Source organism: Mercenaria mercenaria, chromosome 8, assembly GCF_021730395.1.
Source record: "Mercenaria mercenaria strain notata chromosome 8, MADL_Memer_1, whole genome shotgun sequence".
Classification (NCBI taxonomy): Eukaryota; Metazoa; Mollusca; class Bivalvia; order Venerida; family Veneridae; genus Mercenaria; species Mercenaria mercenaria.
Genome location: NC_069368.1, coordinates 77,708,694 through 77,733,892, shown reverse-complemented (window position 1 = coordinate 77,733,892; position 25,199 = coordinate 77,708,694). Strand labels below are relative to the sequence as shown.

Genomic DNA, 25,199 nt, shown 5'->3' with positions numbered 1-25,199 from the left:
TGACGAAACCTTGAACTTTAAAGATCATGTAAATCGCAAATGTTGTGCAGCAATGTTGAATTACCTACGAATTAAGAACATCCGTAAATATTTAACAAAAGCAGCCACTGAAATTTTAGTTTTGTCTCTAGTTATTTCACATCTGGATTATTGCAATGTCACACTGTATGCTGCAGCTAACGGTAAGGTGCGTAAGATGCAACGTATTCAGAACATTTGTGCAAAACTTGTCCTTAACAGGAGGAAATCTGACATTTCCAAACAAGCATTGTATGACTTACATTGGTTGCCGGTGAAAGCAAGGACTGAGTTCAAGATACTGTCTTTCATGTATAGCTATCACATTGGCGGAACACCTATGTATTGAACAGCATTGCTTACAGAGTATGTTCCTAGTAGACAAGGTTTGAGATCGTCAGAAAACTCTGAATGTCGTTACGTTGTTCCATACAACCAGTGCAAAACATTAAATGATAGAAGTTTCTGTACTATTGGTCCAAAAACTGTGGAATGAACTGCCGTTAGAACTACGCAAAAGTAAATCACTTGATACATTCAAGAAAAATCTTAAGACACTGTAATTTAGAGATTTCGTGGCATTGTTTAATTGTTTTAGTAATTGTTTATATGCGATAACAGCAGATGTTAGTTTTTAAAAGTTTGTGAGTTTTTGAGTTTTATCTTTTATATTTTAAGGTTTGTTAAATTAAATGTACAACGCCATTGAATTGTCATTTAATAGAAATAGGCGTTCAATCAAATTATTCAGTTTCAGTTTCTGTTACGAAAACTCCACCCACACACTTTCATTACAAATATAATATCTCGGAGGGGTTTCTGTCTAAAATATTTGTATATCATGTATCCTTTAACTAAATCCCAATACTTCTATAGTAAGTAATCAACCATACTGTGTTTGCGGTTATGCGTAATATTTCTAGAAGTTGAAAGCGACATTTTTGTATTAAATATATCAATAGCTTTCATATCTTCGAGAGGTTTTAGTCTAAAATATTTGTGAATCGCATATAACCTTATAAAAGACATCCATCGGAAATAATTTTCCATACAATGTTGCGGCCATGCGTAATATGTAGCGATATTTTTGTATTGAATGCCTTGGTATCTTAAGTAATCTTCATGTAGGTCAAAACTCCCTTTATGTAGGTCATGTACATCTAGCCAATTAAAGACAGCTAAAGGGAAGAATTGCTGATATTTACAATTGAAGCTTGTCATAAAATATCAAAGAAATAATTACGTCTTTATGAGACATTTGGACAATATTATCATTTTTGTCAATGCCACGTTGTCTAGATAATAAGTGATTACATAGAGTGGCTAGAAATGAGGAAAGAATTTTTCTTGACCAGTTTTGGTATTGATATGTTTCAGATGACAGGGCTGAAAAATAGTCTCGGAGGTTAGACCTATCCAGTAGCACATGTGATTACTTTATCTTAATCAATGAAAATATAAATACCTTTATGATATTTGATTTTCGTTGTTAAGATTGAGCCAAATTCACTAGATGAATCGATAGGTACAAGTATGCATTGAGGACCACATGTGTGACTGGAACTCCAACCACTGCATTTGTACCACTACCATTTGTGAATAAAACTACAAAAATATTGTTTCAATGTACTGTAATCAATTTCGAGCGTAACCAGTCATTTTAATTTCCCTTGTCGATTAACCTATCAGTTCTAAACACGAGAGATAACCGATTGCTAAACCTACGCTGATTTAGTTAATTCCAGACAAAGCTAATTTCTCAAAGTTTACTCACGCGAATATTTTAGAAAGAAGGACAAGACTATCCTTAATTCAAGGACGACATATCTGTTTTGTTACTTTACTCCCAGCGTTTTGTCGCAGGGCAGTGTTTTTAAAAGAATGACAAATATGCGTTTTCTGAAAAACAAATGCTGCGTTACTTATGTCAAAGTCCATGAAGAGATTTAAATACAAGATTCATTTGGTGCAAGTAAATCATTTTCAATATATTTAGTGTATTAACATAATTGTAGTAGCAAAGCCCTGCTTGACATTAATTCATGATCTCATACGTTCCATGGAATCTTTAAAGGGACTCGAATCCAAATTTTGACTTAAATAGATCTTTTTGAAACTGAAGTTCGGTCATATTATGATCATTAGAACACGATCTTTTATTTCTTAACTATTTTCAAAAAAATGCTAAATCAAGAATAAAAGATTGTCTGAGTTGAGAATCAGATCGGCTTGCATCGGAAATGAAAACGTTCCTACTATCTTGGCCAATACACCAAAGAGGAATTTCGTACTTAACAGCCGTTCAGCTTTAAAAATTGAGGCAGTTTATCTGGTTCCTGTGAGAAACACTTTCCGATTTTGAATGGAAAAAATGATGAAAACAACCAATAAAATTCTCATGTGTTTCCATAATATAAAGTATGTCCGTTCAGCCTCCTTAAGACAGGTAGCAATATTTTTTCAGATATCTTTAAATTTTCTTTTCTCTTTGGTGATGTATGATCTGGAGGTCAATCTTGAAAAAACAAAATACACTAGTCACAATGCAGTGGCTACAAAACGAAAAGATGTCGGTTATACAACCACATACCAATGATACATTTTGAACAAGACTTATAGCTAGTTGGGTGTTATCCTTTATGGCCAATAGTTTTATTACACTGTGTACATTACATACACTGTTCCATGCCGTCACGGGTTTCTAAAAACTGATTTGTTCCAATATCATTACAATTTTGTATTGTATCCGAATGAATTAAAAGTTTTTGACTTTTAGCCCTTCCGATTTTTCTTTTCTTCAAATTAATTTCCAGCACAATCTCATAAAAGATAATAAAACAGTTTATTTTTCGAGAGAAAATGTTTATTATTTAACATGTAATTTAACAAGAACGTTGTTTCTAAAATACACTTTTTGGGCCTTTGATCAGGTATGTGAAGCGTTGCTATTTCTGCAGGATAACATATTTATCAAATTTTATATTAAAACATATGGACAAGTACTTGGTATCCCAGTGGGGACAGTGTCTCATTCATTGCTGGTTTATTTTCCAGATTTCAGGTTAGACCCAGTTTCACAGTACTGAAACATTTATTGACAGATGATATTTTAAATATGGACAATTTCATTTTTTTAGAAATAGTGAAATACACAGATCCAAACGAATAACAATTTTATAGAACTAATACCTAAGATTTAGCAGCGTCATTTTGAGACATAAACCTTACAATTTAATGGTATCACAACTATGGGAGATTTTTGACCACAGATGGTCTGAACTTATAAGAAACACAAGACAATTCTTAAAACACTCACTTCTCTTACACGCATCTTGTAGATTAAAATACAATTTTACAGCAGACAATATGTAAATGTTTACAACTGTCGCAAAATACTGTTTAACTAGTTGTCCATGTTAGAGGAAACACCTTGTGCTCAGTAAGTGCGAATACTCAAGGAATGCTAAAACTGAACTGATAAAACACGTAATTTAGGTGACAGGTTGAAATAAGTCGCTGCATTTAGATAAATTGACCAGTCTATTTCTGCACCTACGTAATTGTATATTTGCATTTCTTATTTACGTCCATAGACAATTCAGCAGAATTTATATTTCATGATAAATTCATTTCAATATCAATCTGATCTCTAAAATTGCGAAAAAAAATTAAACGGATGATGACTTTTCCATTCTGAGAGAATATATAATGATTTATTTCCAGATTTAATCCGTACCATATGGTGACATTAAGAAACCAATACAAACGTGAAGATGTTTTTACAACAAATATGGCAGCCATTGATAAAAATGGAAAAAAAGTAAAATAAATTGCAGAAGTTTCACTGACGATGGATTTTAAAAGAAATTCACCACTTTAAAGTACATTTTGTTTGTCACCGTTTATTAATATATGTTTTATTACCATTCACCTATAAAAAGCATACTTTAACAATATGCACTAAAAGGTGTAAAGAAGTAATACTTCCCCTATACCATTGGCTGGCCTGTTTCTTTTACGATATTTGAGGTGTTACAGGTGGTCAGGTCGACGTGTATATTCGGCCGGGGTCAAATTAAATAATTCATAATATAAATGTAGCTGTTTCTTTTATTTTCTTTTTATTTCATCAGATGTATGTCATGTATTTGCTTTGTACGTAATGTCAAGATGGTAAAGAACAAAGAACAACATACTCTCGTACTAAAAATAAAACATTGAAATACCAGCAGGTATCAGAAAATTCCAGTTTGTATTATGTTACAAATCAAGTAGCATTTCAAATAAGCACTAAACAAGTCTGTGTACCAGCCAATTGATAGTCCTGTTGATAATTGTGCGTTTACCTTAATTTGAGTATCTGACAAAACATTAAAATATGCATCGTTTCGTTACTGAAAGGTATGTTTCACAGAGTTGCTACAGAGCGATACTGTTCACTTCGTCAATTACTGTTTGTCTGTTGAGTAATTATAGTTGATGTAAAGCTTCTTTTAAATCATTGAAATCTAAAAGAGACACCAATGTTTGTAAATACTCTAAATAGCTACTTCCAACATATTGCAGGTATCGAATCGTAAAATTCAGTAAGATAAATTTTGTAAAACGTCAATAGATTTGTTGTATAAACAAAGTTGTTTGATGTGCTCTCTACAGAACATGTTAAGCTTATCTTAGTGGCAGAACGTGGAGCAATATTTTTTGGGGGGTTCATTCTTGTTCGTTTCAAAGAATTGTGTCTGAAGATTAATGCTAACAGAAATAACATAAAACTGTGATCAAGTCGTCTGCCACCTGCTTAACTCTATTCTAGGAGGCAACATTTCCAATGGTGAATTCATCATTGTTCACATTTTGTGTCAGAATTTGGAATGGAAATAAAAGAACGTCTAAAATCTACAGGATAGCAATGTTTTCACGGAACAATTTAGAGTCTAGGTAAAGTTATATCTCTGTATATTTAAGGAGACATTCCATATTAGAGCAATATTAATAGTTTTATAATAAAGGGAACCAAGTATTTTTCTCAGGAAATAAAATAGTTCCATTCGTATTCCTACTTCTCAGTAGGTTGAACAAAAGACGCATAAAGACGTCGTATATAGAAACAAAATAGACAAACTGATAAAGAATATAAGATTCTTTCACTAGTTGTAGATGCATATGGGAATATCTGGCTCAAGGGTAACTGTTTAAGCCGTAACGAGGCTCCTGCCGAGTTACCGCGTTAACAGTTACCCGAAAGCCAGATATTCCCATCTGCACCTACAGCCAGTGATTGAATCTTTTTTTGCATGCCATATTCAAAAAATAATAGTAAAATTAAATTCAAACAAATGATTTTCTTATAGCACTTTTTCCTTATAGTAGCGTACTAACGAAGCGCGGGAACTTTACATCCGTAAACAGGAAGTACGTCATGACGTTACGAAGTCGAAAACAACGTAATAGTTCCGGTTTTGTTTTATCATCTGCATTGAAACGTTATGTTATTTCCGTAAAATGACGTTTTTGAATCGAGAAATATGTTATAAGGAACAAAAAGAAACTATCAAGGTATTTTATTTTTATCCCGTTTTACGTAAAACATTATTATTACTACACAAATCTTCTGTACATATATAGTTCGTTATACGTCATTTACAGCACGAGAGTCATCTTACACCCCGGGGTGTAAGATGGAGTTTTCCAGCACCGGTGAAATCACCAGAAATCGCAGTCTGGTATGCAAGAAAAAGTTCTTACGTCTGACATTTCTGTATCAACAATTTTCAATCAGTAGGCGGTACTCGTTAACTGTGCGACTATCAAATATTTAAGTCTTGAATAAATGAAAATTAAACTACAATGTTTTTATATGCTGCACGTTAATTTTCTATTTGCAAACGACTGAATGCAAGTTATCAGTATAGTTATTCATTATATACTCGTTTCTATTCCGTATAACCGGAAACGTCAATATTTGTCCATACACTGACGCCTGAATTTCATATCGGGTGCGTGATACTAATTGAGTGTCGTTGCATTAATTCTTTTATTTAGTTCACTACTGTCAAACTTATTCAGGCTATTGAACTAATTCATAATGTTTATATAACATTTATATGTGTAGATATGTCTGTAATAAAAAGTTTTTTCTCGTTCTTTAGCGAAAAATTATTGCTCTCCTAAAGTCGCGCAATATTGTCGCTGGAGAACTCATGCATTTGCTAATTACCTATAAATGTTAAACCAGCTTTATATCAGTTGAGTGTTTATTTTTAGTTGAGTGTTTTCATAGCGGAAACGGTTAATAACACGTGACCCATACCAAACGCTAGGTTTGAGTGCCCATATTATAGTAAGTTCCATCTTTAATGTTTTTACAGGAATAAAATAAGAAATAATTTCTAAACAGTACTCATGATTTCATTAAATTAAAAAATGAAAATAGATCCCTCCTGTAGGTCGTATCAATGTCATCTTGTAAACTGGTATAGTCAAAACAAACAAAGATAATATTAGCAATAAAAAATCATATTTTCATATTTAAGAAGAATTTACTTTTTAACAAACAAATTGCAGGAAATTTGAAATATAATAAGGTTTTCGCTAAACAGCTCATTTTTTACATAAAAAAGTAATATACTTTGTCATAGGATAATATGTACTGTGGTAAAAGATTACAAAGTTTAGATATATATTTTTTTTATTCTTTTAACCAATCGGCAGGCGAACCCTGTAATATGTTTCACCAAGTGTTCACTTTTCTGTTTCTATGGAATCCTCGAAGTGAACACTAAGCGCCTTTAAATAAAGATCGCTCAACAATATTAATTTAACCGAGAACGTTCATCATAATACGTTCATTATATACAATACAATGATATTTGGCTGTATGTCTGCAGTGCTAAATACATTAACTTTTTTCATACAATAGTAGATCTGATATTGTCTAATACATCAACATTTGTAAAATATGTCGTTGGAATAACAAAATAGAAAAAAAATCATTATACAAACATATTGTATTTTGCATTTTGCGTCAATAGTCGTATATGTACTCCCTTAATCTCCACATGCGCATTGTGAGTTTTAGCTCGTTCCAACTCAGAAATCAAACTTTCGAAATCAACGTGGAAATATAAAATGAATTTGCATTTCAACTTTCTGAAGTCTGTAAGAAACACAATTATTGGGATTGTTTCTTTCTTCAAAAGATGCCCAGGAGGAAAACAATATGGAATGCATAAACGCCAATAGTATTTCAAATTTTCGATTTTATTTCTCCGCAGTGTAAAAGTTTTTATCTAAGTCCTGTTTATTTCCGTCTTTATGAGATGCTTTCGTGATAATCACGATTTAATATTCCTAATGTTTTCCTGTACAAGATCGATAACATCCAAATCAACTGGATAAAACCTCAAGTTCCTTGCAAAAGAAAGTTTCAGTTTTCACTTGCGCAATAACTACTTGTATTACATAGAAGTATAAAAAGTATTTAATTGTCCTGAACAAGCAACACTAAATGAAACATAATATCTAACTGTAAGCTAAAAACTTGTTTCATAATTAAGGGAAATTTTAACATTACCGTGCTGTGAACCTGCTTCATTGTTCTATGATATGACCAACGAGCAACATTGGTAACTCTAAAGTTCTAATGCCGGCATGTCAGAAAGACACATACAGTCTTATCCCTGATAACGACAACACTATGGAGCAAACACTTCTTCACAAAACATACATTGTTTTCCAATAAGATAGAATTCTTAGTGAATTAATCTCCTGAAAACATTTATTAACCTCCTTCAATCGGCGTTCGGTGATAAGAGGTTGCGCTGTGTATGCATTGCTCTACCTGATTAGATCTCAATAAACCATCAGGACACAGACTGGGGAGAACACAAAAATACATTAGCAAAGGAAACAAGTGAGTGGAGACGATATAGGAAAGGAAACAAGTGAGTGGAGACGATATAGGAAAGGAAACAAGTGAGTGGAGACGATATAGCAAAGGAAACAAGTGAGTGGAGACGATATAGGAAAGGAAACAAGTGAGTGGAGACGATATAGGAAAGGAAACAAGTGAGTGGAGACGATATAGGAAAGGAAACAAGTGAGTGGAAGAGACAATATAGGAAAGTAAACAAGACGGAAACAAGCTGAAAGAGACAAGACATGAGAAGTTGAGAGAAGGAACAAGGTAGGGAAGGAAACAAGACACAAGACAAATTTGGAGACGACACAAGATTCGTATCTGCTTAAATGTCTATACTTAAAGTCCAGGTTTAAGATGAAATGCTCAAAATATGGAGTTGTAATTAAACCTGGATTCAACGACAGGACGGAAACACATAAAATACTTCTGAGCATAAAATCTGGAAACTTACAGAACAAAATCGTTGAAAGATAACTGACATTCGAATGTATCAATTTACAGTTGTTACACAAGTAATGAATTTTTTATCTTCTGTTGTCATTTATTTCACATTTCCATTTAAACAGGAAAATAATTTGATTCAAACTGGGATACAGAAATAAAGATAAATTGACACTGACAGTAAACATGTTGATCAAGTTGACTGACGCCACAATTCATTGTTATCAGTTAACTGCTGAACTTTCCATATGAGAGGAAACATTTCTGTCATAAAACTGTAATTTATCAAAAACAAGTTCACTAAAATCATAAGACGAACATGACGAACTTCCGGATTTGTGATATTTTCAAAGTTTATGAAGAACTTTCATTTGACAAGTATTAAGATTACCGCCAGCTTTCAGTTAAATATATAATCCGTTTTCTGTCTTTGTCACACTATTTGTCACACTATTTGCATATAAAACAGAATAAAACTTGCTATGATTAATGTCTTACTCATACGACATCAATTTTTATTTTATGTAAACTTGTCGTGATATGAATGTTTATTTTCTGGTCACATATCTTGCATAAACAAGGATACGAAGGTTTTCCTATTAAAAACCTCCTATTTTGTATTGTGTCTGTAAAATTTGGTCCTGTCCTATTCCTAACGTTTTCGCTGTTGTGAAACTCAAGAAACCGGCGTACGCACAACCGACGCAGCCGCTATTTTATCTGTCATGATTTGAATTCGACTGCTTGTAATTTTAGTTCACCATAAATTGTGTCAAAATGTTACAAAACGTCCATTAAAACTGTGTCTGGCACCTTTTTTCTTCGTTTTGTGTTCGTGTGTTTGCTCTGTATGTGTGTATTGGCAGGGTGCCCATCTGCGTGCTGTGAGTTTCATTTTGCGGAGGCTGCGTTTTATTGAACATGCCATTCCCTGTTTTATGTTTATCCTTGTTTTTTTTTCTGCACTCATTTCTAATTTATTTCGATAGCAAAACATAGGCAAAGGGAGGTAATGATATTTTAACTTGTATTTGTAATAAATTTCAGTTAAATAAATTGTTTTTATTCAAAATTTTACACATATGATACTAGTCTTACAGATTTATGTCATTCCGTAGCAAAATTATCTTATCCAGATTAATATACTATCTAAAATAACTCTTTCTCTGTTTGTTCTCAGAATAGGAAAATCAAAATCTGCAACCACTTACAGTAAAAATCTCACCTCACTTGTATAAACGCAAATATGTGAAACTGATAAGATCAAATTTGTCACTTTAGCAAACACTGACTTGCTCGCTGTTTATGTATCAGAGCAAATACTGTACTGAAAGCATGATTGCGTGACCCAAGGTAGCATCACAGTTCATACAAAAACACTGACAAGCAAATCCACGGGAGTTCCACAAAATGTTAACGCTTATCATCTTACAATATTACACGATATCAAATTATAACTTTTTAAATCTTCAATAATTACGGAGAAAACAGGTAAACAAGAACAAAATACAACTCCTCTTATTTTTTCAAAGAAAGGCTTTTTCAGTGCTCTTGGAAATGTTTCTTAGTTCTTGCATGGAAGAAGTGGGCGAGTTTTTTTCATGATTTTGTTAACTTGGTAGTATATAGGAGTGATTGTGTTTGTAAACAAATCCATTGTATTTTCTATTTTTAGAACTGATAAGACAAAGACCGGGTGGGCCGACGCCGAGCGTCCATGTTTTTTGTAAACAGTGATGTTTTTCTAAGGGCTTAAACTTTCTTAAAACACAAATAATATCAATAATTTTTTGATCAATGGAAAGTGTATTAAACAAGCAATTTATTGATTACTTTTGATTATAAATTCGAAATTAAATGGATTAATTATGAACGCTTAACTTACAGAGTTTTTTCAAAATGTTTGGAGGATCGCTACGCCGCTATTAAAATCTTATGTCATTTAAAACGGATATTCATTTTAAAAAGATATTTAAATGGGAAAATATGAAAATCCTAAGTATTCCAAAACTTTTTTAATTTTTAAAATCCATAAATGAGCGAAAAAGTTATTAAAAATTAAAAAATCAGATCACATACACAAACGGTGTAAAAACATTTGTTTTACCCACCACCAGATAAACAGGTATTTATGCGTGACGTAATGGCGATCTCTCCTATATGTCATACTTTTTGAGAATGGTTGCGGTGAGAAAAGAACACCGATGCATGTGGATATTTATTCTCACTTTACGCAGAACGTCGGGTTTTATCCGAACTGAGATTAAACATAAACTTATGAATTATTTATCTTTTCAAACCTGATACTCAAGTTATCACAGGTCAAATCCCGTACCCTAAATTTTTAACAGACATAGAGCCAAAAACCCTTTTCATGGTGGATATGTTTTAATTTTAATGCTGAAGATGGATCTGAACTATCGACATATATATATATATGGAATAATTGTGAACTTTAAAATCTTCAAGGTTGTGTGGTCATGTCTTTGATTATTCTTAGCTCACACATTGATCAAGCGTTTAAATATGTTTTTTGTTTGAATCAATCATCTTTACTTTAAAGATAAAATAAGTGTATCTATTTTACAAGAAATCAAGTATAACATCAAGGGCCGATAATTAAATCTGCAGTGTCTGTAACTTAATGAAAATGAGATCTTCATTTGTCTTAGACATTCGTAGAATGTCCTATTGAACTGACATCATGGGAATTCTTTATTTACATACTATTAGTTGGGTTAAACGTCCTTTCTTTAAAGAGACATGAAAGGAGATGCTATTAATATTAGATATAAAAAGAGAACGAACACTTACAACATTGTCCCATATAGAACAGATCAAATCTCTCACTGTACAATAGACTGATAAAATCAGCAATTTGTTTAGCGTTACCACTGATGACTATGTATGATGACTAATGAATATTCATTTGATAAAATTGTAATACTGAGTCATACAATTCGGACTGATGAGACAAACAACTATGATGTGCTTGTGCGTTAACAATGACTAATTAGTATTTTGGCACAAATGTAATGCTGCGGTATTCACGTGTGTTCAATTTATTACTGTGCATGAACGCAGGGTTGTAATTTCATAACTTATATGACATTATTTCCTTATCATTTTATGTGATGAAATGAGAAACATTTACTTGTTTACAAATGTGTTCGCACAACTTAAAAAACAAACGTAGGTAACCATTAACAAGAAAGTGTTGCATAGACTAACTGTCTAGCGGTCTGAGTCACTATGACTGTGATACAGTTTTGCAGTGCACATCATTCTGTACTACACACAATGACATCATTTTTATATCGAATTCATCGGCTTCTGCCAGTTTTTGGTGGCTGAGTGACATCTTTGTCTGCTCTGCGTAACTTTTGGCGAACTTTGTCCAAAACAGGCAATATATTAAAACATCCATTAGATCAACAAAGTAAACAAGCCGGAAGTTTTTTTACCATGTTTTATAAATTCTCTTGTATTTTATTCGTATTGACTGAAGAAAATAAGTAAACTCTTGTAGTCATTATGGGCCAATCAACAAAGCAAACAAGCAGGTTCTCCAGTGCCGAATATTGTATTTATAGGTCTATAACCCGTAACTTGCAACTACTATATGAATTATGTAAACTAACGTGATAGTAAGAATATGTTCCACATTTGGTATCAATTAATTAATTAAACAGGAATGAAAAAACCCGTCGTTGTCAGTAACTGGTCTACAATCCCATACTTACCTTTTATAGCTAATAGCAGCAGAGCATTCTAAATGTGCGTATTCGTTGAATAGACTTACTTCGTAAACATTCTGCATTGGTTCGTTATGTTTCAAACTTATTCACAACTCGGCTGTATTTCAAATCTAGATTGCTTAAATGGATTTTAAGATTGCAGACACATTGCAGTAATATGTCATGGTTCTTTGGATCATAGATTTTTTAAGTGTCTGTATAAAGGACCTCCTACAAAGCCAGAGGGACGCATGATGCCATACCGATTATTCCACATTGCATTACCTCCCTTCAACAAAGGCAATGAATCGTCTCTTTGCTGCGATCTATTCTTGCAAAGGCTCTTTCTTTATGACTGATTTACCCGCGTATTTCCGATGCATATTACTTTTTGTTTGTTGAAAGATTATAAAGTGCTTGTACACAATGATGGGTGTTATAAAAAGTGAGTTTTTTTGTTTTGTTTTTTTTTTTTCAAAATACAAACGACAGCAAGATGAAATTAACACGAACAGCGAAAACATTTTATTTTAAAAAAAAAATTTATGCGTACTCCAGAAAAAAAAATTATGTTTCTGTTCTTTTTGCGACATGTACAAAAATGTTCTGTGCGTTAGCCGTGTGCAAAATAGATAACTACAGAAAATTAGGATTTCACGAATAAAGTAAATAAAAATTGGAAATAACTAAATTGTATACAACAACATAATATGTTTGCAACGTCCGTCTTATTAACACTGTATACTGTATAGAATGAAGTGTGTAGCCCAAAGCCTCTTGTGTAACCATGTAACATCTTTGTTATATCGAGGAGATAATTATTTGTTTTGAAAATCTCCACTCGCGAAGCGTTAACTTAGTGTTTTGAAGTCAGCGATGTTTTTGTACTTTTAATAATGGGACGGTTCGTTAATTAAGTAGTGTTATTCAGTATGATAGCGGTTCTTATAATAATAAATAAGGCAAGGTAAATCATGTTAATTTCGCTAATCGGCAGACTAGTCAGTAAATTGAACTCTCAAACGTCAAAATCAAACTATAGTACTGTTACAATACTTTCCACTTTGCTGTATCTATTCAATTAAAAATTCATTCGAACATAGCTCGATTTGATTTCCACTTAAACAAAGAAGGAAATCAAGCTCTGTATATTCTGCGATAAACAACGGTTGACGCGCGGACCAGTAAAAGAGCATTATGGTGTCAATTATGACGTCAAATTGCCGCATGGCGTCCGATACATTACTTCTCGGGTGAATGAAGTCCAGCATAATATTTATTAAATTTGTTAATGAGCATGCCAGAATGAAAACAATCAAGGCCTTCTTGTGATTTATCGTCTAATTTACCACGGGTCATCATTCAGATGCTTCAGTATATAACCACTCGAGCGAGCTATTGCCGTGGTAAATTAGACGATAAACCACTCGAAGGACTTGATTATTTGTTAATCATATAACGTTACGAGAATTGGCGTTGTTTTATAAAATCGCTGCTGTTGTAAGTCAGAAACAATCATCTTTGCTTTGTATATAGAACACACAGAATGCTTACTGATTCAGTATTACCTTTTAGTTAAAATGACAAAAGACTTCTTAATGGAGAAGGAACAGTTATTATTTTTGTATATCAATCGAATATTATTAAATATTTTTCTTTTTAATAACGTTGCAACTATGGTATCATTCACAGACTCGGACTCATGTGATTTTATGTAACCAAACGCACTCCCATTTTAAATACAGTACCATTAGCACATCTGTTACCAACCACTTATCACTCAAAGGATTAATAAATTACGTCTAGCAAAAGAAAAAAAAGAAAAGGTTATAGTAAGAACCCTAATTTATAAGATTTACGCATGTTCTTTGTTCCTCAGCTAAAATGATGTTATTTGTAGACATTCTCGAATTTTGTAAGAAGCTATTTACATAATAAACTTTTAAATCTTTCTTCTCTACTCTTTGTATGTGAGCCTGTTCTGTGTGGCAAATTGTTTAAGGCCGTCTTTTTAGTTCAGCACTGTATATTTTTTCTTTGTTTCGTGCTTATAGTTTAAGTCGATTCCACATTTACTTTTGTTAGTTAACAGATACACTGTGTAATTGGTTTGACTGACGTATCGCGTTTAATGTGCAATAACTTCCAAAGTAAAAACATATCTTTACATCTTTAACTGATGTGCACTTATAAATCATATTAATTGGTTCATAGGATTTAATTGCTTAAATACCTTACTGTCTTACTGTATTGATCCAACTCATCATTTAATCGAGTGGGTAATACTGAACCAAAGAAATGCTGAGTGCGCTCATTTACGCACTGGGAATATAATCTTTTAACCAGACAAGAAACTCCCATTCGCTTCAAGAAATTAACCCCCATACTGATCCACCCTTTGTGCTATTGATTTCAATCAATAATGTAATCCAAAAACATGATTAGTATAAATGTGCTATTAAAATCGTTAAATAAATAAAGCAATATATCCCTGAAGAATAATTAAGATGAACAAATAAACGAAAAATGTTTAATGTCATCATTAGAAATGTCTTGAGCCTTAACTCCTATATACAGTCCAGAAAAAGAAAATTCAGCTTATTGTATTCATAAGTTCATCATAATATATCTGATATGGATCTCTAAATGACATTGTCTGACCGTTCGCTGTTGTTTTTCTAAACATCGTTTTGCGTCAGGATCTGTGGAACACATTGCTATTGTTGTACATGTATTTTGAACTTGAGTAAAGGTAATACTGTATTGCAGGTATATATGAATATCTAGTTGTACTATGCAACGTAGATTTCTTCTTTTACATTGTTCTCTATTAATCTTGTATCTTTGTTGCTATTTTAGTAATATGATATTTAGACTGTTATTTAAAAAAGAAACTTGGAAAACTTGGAAACTTGCAACTTAACATACCTTAAACACTTAAAATGAAAATAATATAAAAAGATAACTAAGCGAAAAGTTATCGTAGGTTTTTTGTCCTTTGAGGAATACAACACGGAAAATGTCTGTTGTCAGAATAATTTGTTTGATAAATTGATAACGTAACTGTTACATAAGCACATATAGTGCTTGACTCCCTTTTCAAGTCGTCATTGCTAGAACTATTGTTGAAGTGTGGTTAATAATAGAATCTGGGTCATTTGTGGCTGATTTGGGTTCATTATGTGGATGGCTGGGTCCCAGCTTCGCACATTATGTCATATACAAAAGTTAAAGGGAACCAGGTATTTGATAGAGCAAGTACTAAAAATAGCACGTCTGCTGGGGTATAAATAGGTAGATGGATGACAGAGAACTCATTCGGTCTCCAGCTGTTAAAGAAGACACATCGAGGATTCAACTAATAATTTATCCCAGTACCTTGATAAGGAGACTATTGCAGTTACTCTGCCAGGGCGGATAAATTATTAAAAAGAAGACGTTTGGAGTTCAAAGACTAAAGAAGAGTTGAAGAATTTCAACAAGGTTTCGAGCTATAGGGCCAGCGCATAGGAATTTTACCTTAAGGGTAGTTGAATGCTATAGACTATCGCAAATATAGGCTGAGCATCGGAAAGCTGAAACAGAGACCCACAGTTTGGTAATCTACTGAGATAGTAAGAGAGTTCCTGCTTATAGACGGTGCATCCAGGAGTCAGGGCAATCATATAGAGTTTGAGAGGACAGAGGCCGAGCATCTATGCGATAGGACTCGTATGTTGTTGATTCAAAGACATTGTCTGACGGGAACTTCAACAAAACGACCAGTCAAGTATAAAGTCTCCAGCTATAGGAGTTTGAGCTAATCATTTTTAATTGAAGATTGTTAGTTTGAAACATTTAATGATTTGCCTGATCCCTGAAATTGTCTAGCTCATAATAGAAATCATTTACGAATCATTGATACACGAATCATTTAGGAAAGGTAGCCAGAGGAAAATTCTATATATGAGATATTTGGTTTCACCAGCTCTACGTTTTAACAAAGAACATTCTACATCGTTTGCCAGCTAGTCTAAGACATAGTTCCCTTAGCGATTGGACCCAAACCATTGTTCAAGATACTAAAGGCGTAGGCACTTTCCTGGGTCATATAACCAGTATCCTGACATCTGTGAATTCACAAATACAGATGAAAATGCTTCTGGACCCAGTTGCTTGAAACTATAACAGGCGATTAAGCTAACGGTCGATAAACTTTTAGGGTTATATTTTTAAACATTTTTGAAGACTTGGAAAAACAAAGTTATGTGTTAAGGATTGTGAGCACGTAAATGTCTTTACAGTAAAATCAAAACATCAAACTTAGTCTAGTATTAACCAAACAGACTAATATTTTGAATAAAAAAAGGCGGTTAGTTTAACAGCCTGTTAAAGACCCTACTAGAAACGTTTTTATTTGCTCCTCTTGGCTAATTTATCAGTTTTACTTAAGAAAAATATACCTCATTTATTGATTTGTTGCTGAATAAATCATTGGAGTTCAGATATGAAGGAATTATATCACCACGAGGGCGCAGCCCGAGTGATAAAATAATACGCATCTGAACGACAAACGATGATTTTATTCAAGAGCAAATCACTAAATGAGATATATTATTTCGATTCTAACACGTTACCAAGGATTTTCAAGTTCATCCTTGACGACATTTATTAAATATTTGCCCGTTTTCAATTGGTTTCTTTTCCAGCGCGCCGCTATGACGTAATAATTGTGACGTCAGAAAAATGAATTGCTGTATAATAATTCGCTGTTTTCAGCCTTCTTTGTTTAATAGGAAAATTAATCGGATCGTGTTAGAATAATTAATATCACATAAGCGAAGTAACAAAGTGTCATGCATAAATATAAAGACATAATACTTTGTTTTAACAGAAAACATAACATCATACGTCCTCACTTTAAATAAACAAACACACTTGTTATAACTTCAGGTATATAAATCTTTACTGACTTAATGACAGTGTATGCTTTCTTTTCAGTTCTAGATCTAGACATGACTTCTGTTGTATTTTTTAACGAAACATACAGAATGTTTTCTATGTAAACTGTGATTCTGAATACAAGTAGATATACTGACGTGACTTGACTTGACTGGAATAAATGAAACGACTTTATATATCCTTCTTAGAAATCAATTTGTGACAATGTCTGGTATTCAGTTTTGTTTACAGATCTGTAGAGGAATAATTCTTTCCTCTAAGTGGTCTGCATAATTTTACTATATTTCTATACACTTATCTCTTTAAACATACCAAACTTTCCAATATTCTAATTTCATTTAGCCTAGCCGTTTGTTATTTTCTACTTTTTCAAACACAATATTGAAGAAGAAGTTTTAATATAACTGAGTCTATAAACTGAACTACTTTTTCGTGCGGATTTATTATTAGACAATAAGAAGATGCAGTTCTTGTGCTTTGTTCATGAATGATATTACTAAGTAAAACCGTCTACACTTTTAAATGACTTGAAACTTCCTGAAATACCACTGCGTTAAATTGACAACAACCTCTAGAATAAGTACTTCCGTTCTGTAATTTTCCTGTATAGTCTTATAACGTTCTGTAATAAAATTGAGACCTACCGTGCAAGTATTTAATGAGCAAAATAGTAGGCTATAATATAAACAATGTTTTTGTGTAAAAACAAGTGGGAGATATAATCTGAGTATTTATATGATTTATATGATTGTGTTAACTAAAGAAATTGAGTTGTGATTGATAAGCTACTGACTCCTTGCAAAACTGTACAAGAGAACCTGCGTAGACATTTCTAATATTAATTTTTAATAAAAGGTGAAAATCAGATATTGTTCGCTACAAGATTTGTCTTGATATATAGTTCTGGCAACGTAATATCAGTTTATGATAACTTTGGTCGACTTCCATATGATCTCATCAATTTATACTCATCAAGTATTTTTTTTTCTTTAAATTTTTTAAAGTCTGTATAATTGTACAAATACATGAGGCAGTACATTGGCATATAACACACTGATAAATGTAAAAGACGCTATATATCATTAGTGTAGAAAGTATACACCAGAAAAAATGCTGACACAGTTTGCTTTCATGTATCGCTTCAAATGATGCAAGCATGCTTAGCATTCTACCATCACGTAAATTGTCTTGTTTAACTACAATGTACAATGCATGAAGTGGAAAATAAAAGTACCATGAACATGTGATTTTATGTAACCATTTACACTCGAACTTTTAAGACTGTTCAATACTTTTATAAGATCTATTGTGTAGCAATTTTCACTGAAAGCCTTTCGGATTCACGTCTGACAGAGAAGCCTTATTTATAGCGTTATAGCATGTTCTGTCTTTCTGCAAAAAGAGGTGTTATTTGAAGGCATTCTAGACAGCTATAAGAAGCGTATTTACTAAATGAGCTCTGAATATTTTTTCTCTTTGCTGTATATGATCATTCTTGCAAAATGCAGACAACTCTCGAGTTTCTCCCACAGTTCGCCCTTAGACAAACAAAATAGCCGATATTTCAGGAATAATAATCCACAGGAAACACTTCTGGCCAATATGTCCAGTTCCAGTCTTGATGATTTTGATTTGTTATGGTAAGTTGATTGAGTATATACTCAGTTCCAAAAGAAAGTGTGCACTTTTTAAGTTTAAATATTTCAAAAAATTCCCCGACGTTTTTGTTTCATTTTTTCATGCACTAACTCTCAGGTATAACTCAAAATCTAAAATGCACACCAATTTGTTTACGAACTGATTTAAATTTTGGTACCGAACATTATAAGTTTTCATGAAAATAACCGAGAAAAAATAACAGAAAACTAAGTGCACACTTTCTTTTGGAACTGAGTGTATATGATATGAGGGCTGCTGCCCCTACACCACCGATATCAAATTCCGTGTAATACAGGACAGAATATTAATACCTGCTTTGAAAGGATTGATCTATGTTTCTCATTAATCTGATCAAGAATTTAAATGGAACATTCCACTGACGTCACTCACTAATTAAAAAAAGCAATAAAGAAACAAATCATGTGCAAATAAAGACAATACAATTTTAAAACTCCCTTCTGTAGTTCTTAACAAGGTCTATTAAGCTTTCAAATCATGCAGTGCGTAATTATATTTTTGCTCCCAAATCAGAAAACATGGCGTTGGTTGCCATCAAAGGCGTACATTTATAGGAAACTCCTAGAACGTTTATTTCTGTTCCATGTGCTTTCAACTATGAAAACACAAACAGGAACAGTACAGAATAAGATATTTCTGCTTTAATTGTATCTGCGCTTTAGTTTTAATTTATTTTTAAACGTTGCCAAGAACTGCACGCAAACAGCAATACCCAAATATTAATATCTAGTTTATTTTTGAAATTTACAGCAAGGTTGGTGGATTAAGACGTCAGTATCGGATGTTCAATATACCTGCTGTTAATAACTCATTCATTAATCAATAGACTGATCAAGAACCTAAATGATTTGAATCTTACATACATTGAAAAATGTTTTATTCTGTTTCATAACATATTAACTATTTGATTTTAAAGAGAAATAATCTCTAAAATATGATTATATCTCTTAACCAAACTTTTACATCATTTTAATATTTACAGAATACATTAATGACATGTACACTTTGAAAAATAAATCAAATCAAATATCTTACCAAACGGTTGATTGAAAGTAACTTATGTTTATTGAAAAGTAAACAAATATTTATATGGTATAGCACATGATGTATATTAAAACAAACTTCATATATCACGGAATTCTAATTATTTTAGAGCGACACATACTTAAATGGATTGAATTGGTATGTAGCAATATGAATTTGTTACCTTTGAGCATTTTAGTTGCTCAGATGTCATATAAAAAATGCAAGCTAATAAGACAGACCATTTACTACAAGCTTCACGAGTTAATTGTTATTTGAACAAAATAAATCGTATACCTTTTCCTCTTATTACCATATAAAACCGGTCAAGTGAAGATATTTGTAATATTTTGCATACACAATTATCAAAATTAATATTGAACTTAAATGTCAGTATCATACATATAATTTCACACAAATGCTGTTCTTCTGTTAACCCTTAAGCATGAGACTTCAGACCATTTAAATATGTCAATACCTGGCGACCAGTCTTCAGACCATTTAAATATGTCAATACCTGGCGACCAGTCTTCAGACCATTTAAATATGTCAATACCTGGCGACCAGTCTTCAGACCATTTAAATATGTCAATACCTGGCGACCAGTCTTCAGACCATTTAAATATGTCAATACCTGGCGACCAGAGCGAAAGAAGAACACTCTTCAAATAACCATTGCTTTGACTTTGAAATAACTTCTCAGAAATATTTATCCGGTAGCCTTCTACCATATTCTAAGTCATTTCTTTTCCAATTTGTCCGAAATCCCGGCTGCAAAGGGCATGGTAGCTCTTCCATATATTTAAACAAGTGTAAAGTGTACAACAAAGTGAAATAATGTTCTTGACAGAAATTGTCTTCCCAACTTGAAAAAAAAACTCACACAAATGTTTCTATGTTATTTAAATTATACCAGTTTGTCTAGTCCACTAGAACTGAAAATAGAAATAGTTTCCAACGACATATTCTAAACAGCTGATCCGGTTCAGAAATACTTCGACGGAAGCGGATCAGGCTTGTGTGACCCCCTAGATTGATCCGATTAATTTTAGATAATGACGGTCAGAGCTAAAAATAAAAGTGGAATTAAAAGCATCTTTTCATGAACAGCTCGAACTTTGTCAGGTACTTTCTCGCACGGAGCTTTATGAAATTTGCTTAAAAGAATCTGATTAACTTTGACTGGGGGCAGCTAAAGGTAAAAGTAAAATAAAAACTTTTAAATGACTTCTCATCGCTTTTCATCATGAAGTACTTGTACCTGATGGCTTATTTATTGTTGTAAATGAACTCTTGTTAATTTGTTGATAAATCTGATTTATTTAAACTGAAATAATCATAGGACAAAAAACATATACAGTAACAAGAAAAATACTTAGCTTTGGTTGAAAATACCACATAAATACTACATCACATAAATACTCAATCTAAGATCCAGTCGGTTAATAAATAGATAGATTCATCACAGGGCGTAATTTTCAATTAATACGTATAAAGTCAAAACATACCTCTTTGAATCACTCACTCTATATCTATATTCATGCCTGTTTACAGCTTTGCTGAGAAATAAGTAGTGTGCATAATTTTGCAATTAATTCTGTAGACAAATCTTATTTCTCAATACCGCTGTTCTCCCATTCCTAAGCTTAATGCTTCCACTGTTACTTCTTAATTTCAATTTGTTCATACTTAGTAGCAGCCTCTGTGACCATGTGGATATGGCTGCTGCCTTCTAAACGTTTGTCACCCTACCGCTGTTGGGTCGAAACCTCACTTAGAGGGTGTAATTCTGTCATATGAAGACGACATTCAGCAAGGTGACGGAAGGCCATTGGCTCTTCCCAGGTGCCTAAACGTGTCTAAAATTACGTCTGGGGGGCAAACGATTGCAAGTATCCACTTTACTTATATGTCACTTTAAACCCGACGAAACAAACCAAATATTCGTACTTACTACCTATTTAATAAGTACCATTATAATTAGAGTTTTTATAACAATACAGTATTCGGCTTGAGTGGACAATTAAGACAACGACGAACATTTTGACGCATGGAACTTTACGATGCTGTCATTAGGTCATATCTAGCGTTATATTTGACATTACAACTAACACAAGCAGTCCAACCATTGAATATTTTTCAGTAACGTATGGGAGTTGAAATACAGGCTCTGTTTTAGACAGAAAATCTGTTTGTACATTATAACGAACGGCTGTCTGTCTTCTGTATAAAAGTACTTGCTGGACTCGTCATGTATAATGTTAGTAATAGAATTGCGGAATATTATACACGCAGTATGTATCAGAAAATTAATCTGATATTGTGAACAACACTATCATTCATGTGATGAAATTGACAATCGCACATACACATTGTTCTGTATAATATAATTGTACGATAAAATCTGTAGCAGATGTTTAACTGCAAACATGATACTATAACAACCAGAATTAACAACTTGTTTTGTATATATGATATTTGTGTTCTAACATTCTCACAAGATTATATTTTCGTCAGGCTGAGGGGCGGGGGATGGGGGTCGTCAGGCTGAGGGCGGGTGGGGGGATGCATCTACTTTGTACCTTTTACTTCAATAATGAAACAAACTGCATTCATCTTTCAGATTTTTAAGACACACGGAAGCAAATTTACCGAAAACAGAATGTTGGTTAATACTCGCAAGAAATGACCTCTGTATTTAAAAAATATCATTGATTTTGTAATTCTATATATGGGGTAGTATCCGTTGTGTATGTTCAAAAGAGCACGTCTAACATTTTTCTTTGCTTTAAAATAACTTTTTACTTTTAGACAAAGAAATTCTTGAAATTTCGTGATTTAAAACAATTGAGAAGAACTCCTCGAAATCGTTTTTTTTTTCTCAACGTTTAAAATTTCAAGGATTTGATAAATTTATTAATTTCCGTTTATCAGACAAGTTCATCAAATGTATATACTGAAAAAATAAAAGGACAGATTGAAATATTAGGCGGATATCATTTATGATATTCTTATGAAAATGTTGAGAATTATAACCGAAATATAACTTATTTAAAGGCTCATAATGGTTTCCGTTATGAACATGAAATACTTTAATTTCTTGTTAAATCCTATTTCTGCTAATTATTTTCTTTAAGATTTTTCACAGTTTTTAATATTGCTGAAAACACTAGAATGTTTTATTGAATCTGTTGTTTTTATTACCTCCCTTTATGGCTCTAACTATAACAGTTCATGTTCAATGTCAAAAGGAGTCCTTTTCTATCTATGTACGTACACATAACATCTATCTGGAAAGCTGTTTCATCTGTTGTTTTATTTTAAGATAAAAGTTTTAATCATTATGGACCTTTAAGATAACATTAATGCAGCAGCTAATGCGGGACACCACAAGCCACAATGTAAAAACGGCAATAGTAAGATAAAACAGTATTTGAGAAATAATTTGATGTGATGTACCGTCACAGAAATACTTCAAATAATTCAATACTCTGAAGCTATCTCTAACCAACTGACTAAAAATAAAAATAGATTAACATACTTCTATATACAATTATGTTTTATAAGGCTTGGTCGATAAAATTTCTTGACAGAGGAGTAAATATCGTACTTTTCTTCGATCGTTGACTCTTAACTCATATCGACCGGACCTATATGAAATAAATGTAACAGCTTCAGATTGTTTAGATTATACCGATTTAGTTAGCTCGCCTCTGATAAAACTTTCAAGGTAATTTGAATCACTAGATGGGGACTAATTCCAGGAAACCTCAGTATTATTGTCATGTTGCCATATTACAGGGTGTGGTCGTGATCCCAATGGGCTTAAAACAACGACCCCAGGGTTGAGCCGCCGACATCTTAACCACTGGACACCGCAGAATATTTACGAGTCAAAGTAAGAGGAGACTTTCAACAGTTGTCATACGGGTCTTAATTGCTGTTCTGGTTATAAAACGGACATCATCTTTCTTGATTTTGATAGCAATGAAAGTCAAAATATTTCATATTGCGCCAGATTTTCTCAAAGTAGCAACAGTCTTCTTTAACACAATAATTATACAACTAAGATGTACCATTTTAAAACTTAATGTTTTATAAAAAAAGAATCTGTATTCAGATTAACTAATACCCTTGAAACCCTCAATTTTACGCTCTTTTTTCAACAATTCTGTTCAAAAACTGCGTAAAAATTTAATATAGAAAATAAAAAGACATACATTTATTATTTATAATGATATATATGATATATTTATATACTGATGAAATTATCTGTACTAAACTTTGGTAAATAAAAAAAAACTCTTAGAAATTGTTAAAGTACAAGCTAGTGAAAGCTTTCAAATGTAAAAGTAATGCTTTTGAAAAAGAATACCTTATTGATATCCTAGTTTTTCTCCTTTTCCAAAAACAATTATAGATTTTATTCATATTATATCTTTAAGCTGGGTGTATTCCCGTGTACCAAGCATAAACAATAACTAACACCGTACACTGATAAGAAATGATAATTTTGTCGTAATTTAAAACTGACCAAACACTACTACAGATAATTCAGAAAACCTACCTTAAATGTTAAATCCAGGATCACTTGATATTCATGTAAATACGAATATATTACGTAAAATTCCGCCTCTTTCAAGTTCAGTCAGAGTCGATTTATGCCTATTACGTTTTGCAGAATTTTCTTCTGAATAAATGTGAATATTCTACTATATACACTCAACACTTAATAATTGACACATTTCTCCGATGATGTAGCGTTAGAAACGTCTTTTTCTAGTTTCCAATTCCCACCTGTTCGTACATACCAGGTATCTCACTAGTACTGATGCAACTAAAGAATATCTGTTACTATGGTCCGCAAGCTGCATACTGAAATGTTTGACGGCGAGAAAAATCAGTACTTGAGCTTTGAATCAATATTGTCAAACCCTTCTCAACATTTGAATTCATGCATTCATTCAGTTTTATATACTTTTTTTTTATTTTGTTCAAAATTAATACTTTTAATACACCTTAAGTTTAACCAGCATCCTTAATATAACATCTGAATAAACAAACTCTCCATGATTCTCGCGTATTTTTTAACTACAGATAAATTTCGCAAGTTGATTAACTCAATAAGTTATCATAAGATTTACCAAGCGACATACGGAGGTAATTAGATATGTATGCACTCAATATTTAGAATGTATTTTCTTTGGAAGAAAATAAATAACAAGTCTGTCCATCCATGTAGTGCACCAGACACACCGGTTGTCTTATTCTATTTCTTGGCCGTTTTAATTACATAATGTGATTGCTTTCAATATTTTTTTTATAGAATATATTAATATGACTTTGATGAACTTCAATATCTTTCATATCTAGTTCTGCTTTTTATTAATAAAATTATTCCCTTTTCAAACATAAATTATATGAATGATTTCCAAAAGTAC

General features: G+C 32.5%; 1 protein-coding gene across 2 annotated transcripts in view; it reads right to left on the bottom strand.

The window, feature by feature from the left end:
• LOC123566016 (neuronal acetylcholine receptor subunit alpha-2-like) overlaps window positions 1-24,708 on the bottom strand; it is a 75,945-nt gene extending 51,237 nt beyond the window's left edge. Inside the window, exon 1 of one of the 2 annotated variants that reach the window (XM_053550228.1) lies at window positions 24,326-24,708. The gene's annotated coding sequence lies outside the window, so the exon portion shown is untranslated. The remainder of the gene's footprint in view (window positions 1-24,325) is intronic. The other variant, XM_053550227.1, reaches the window with a different exon arrangement.
• Window positions 24,709-25,199: the final 491 nt, after the last annotated feature.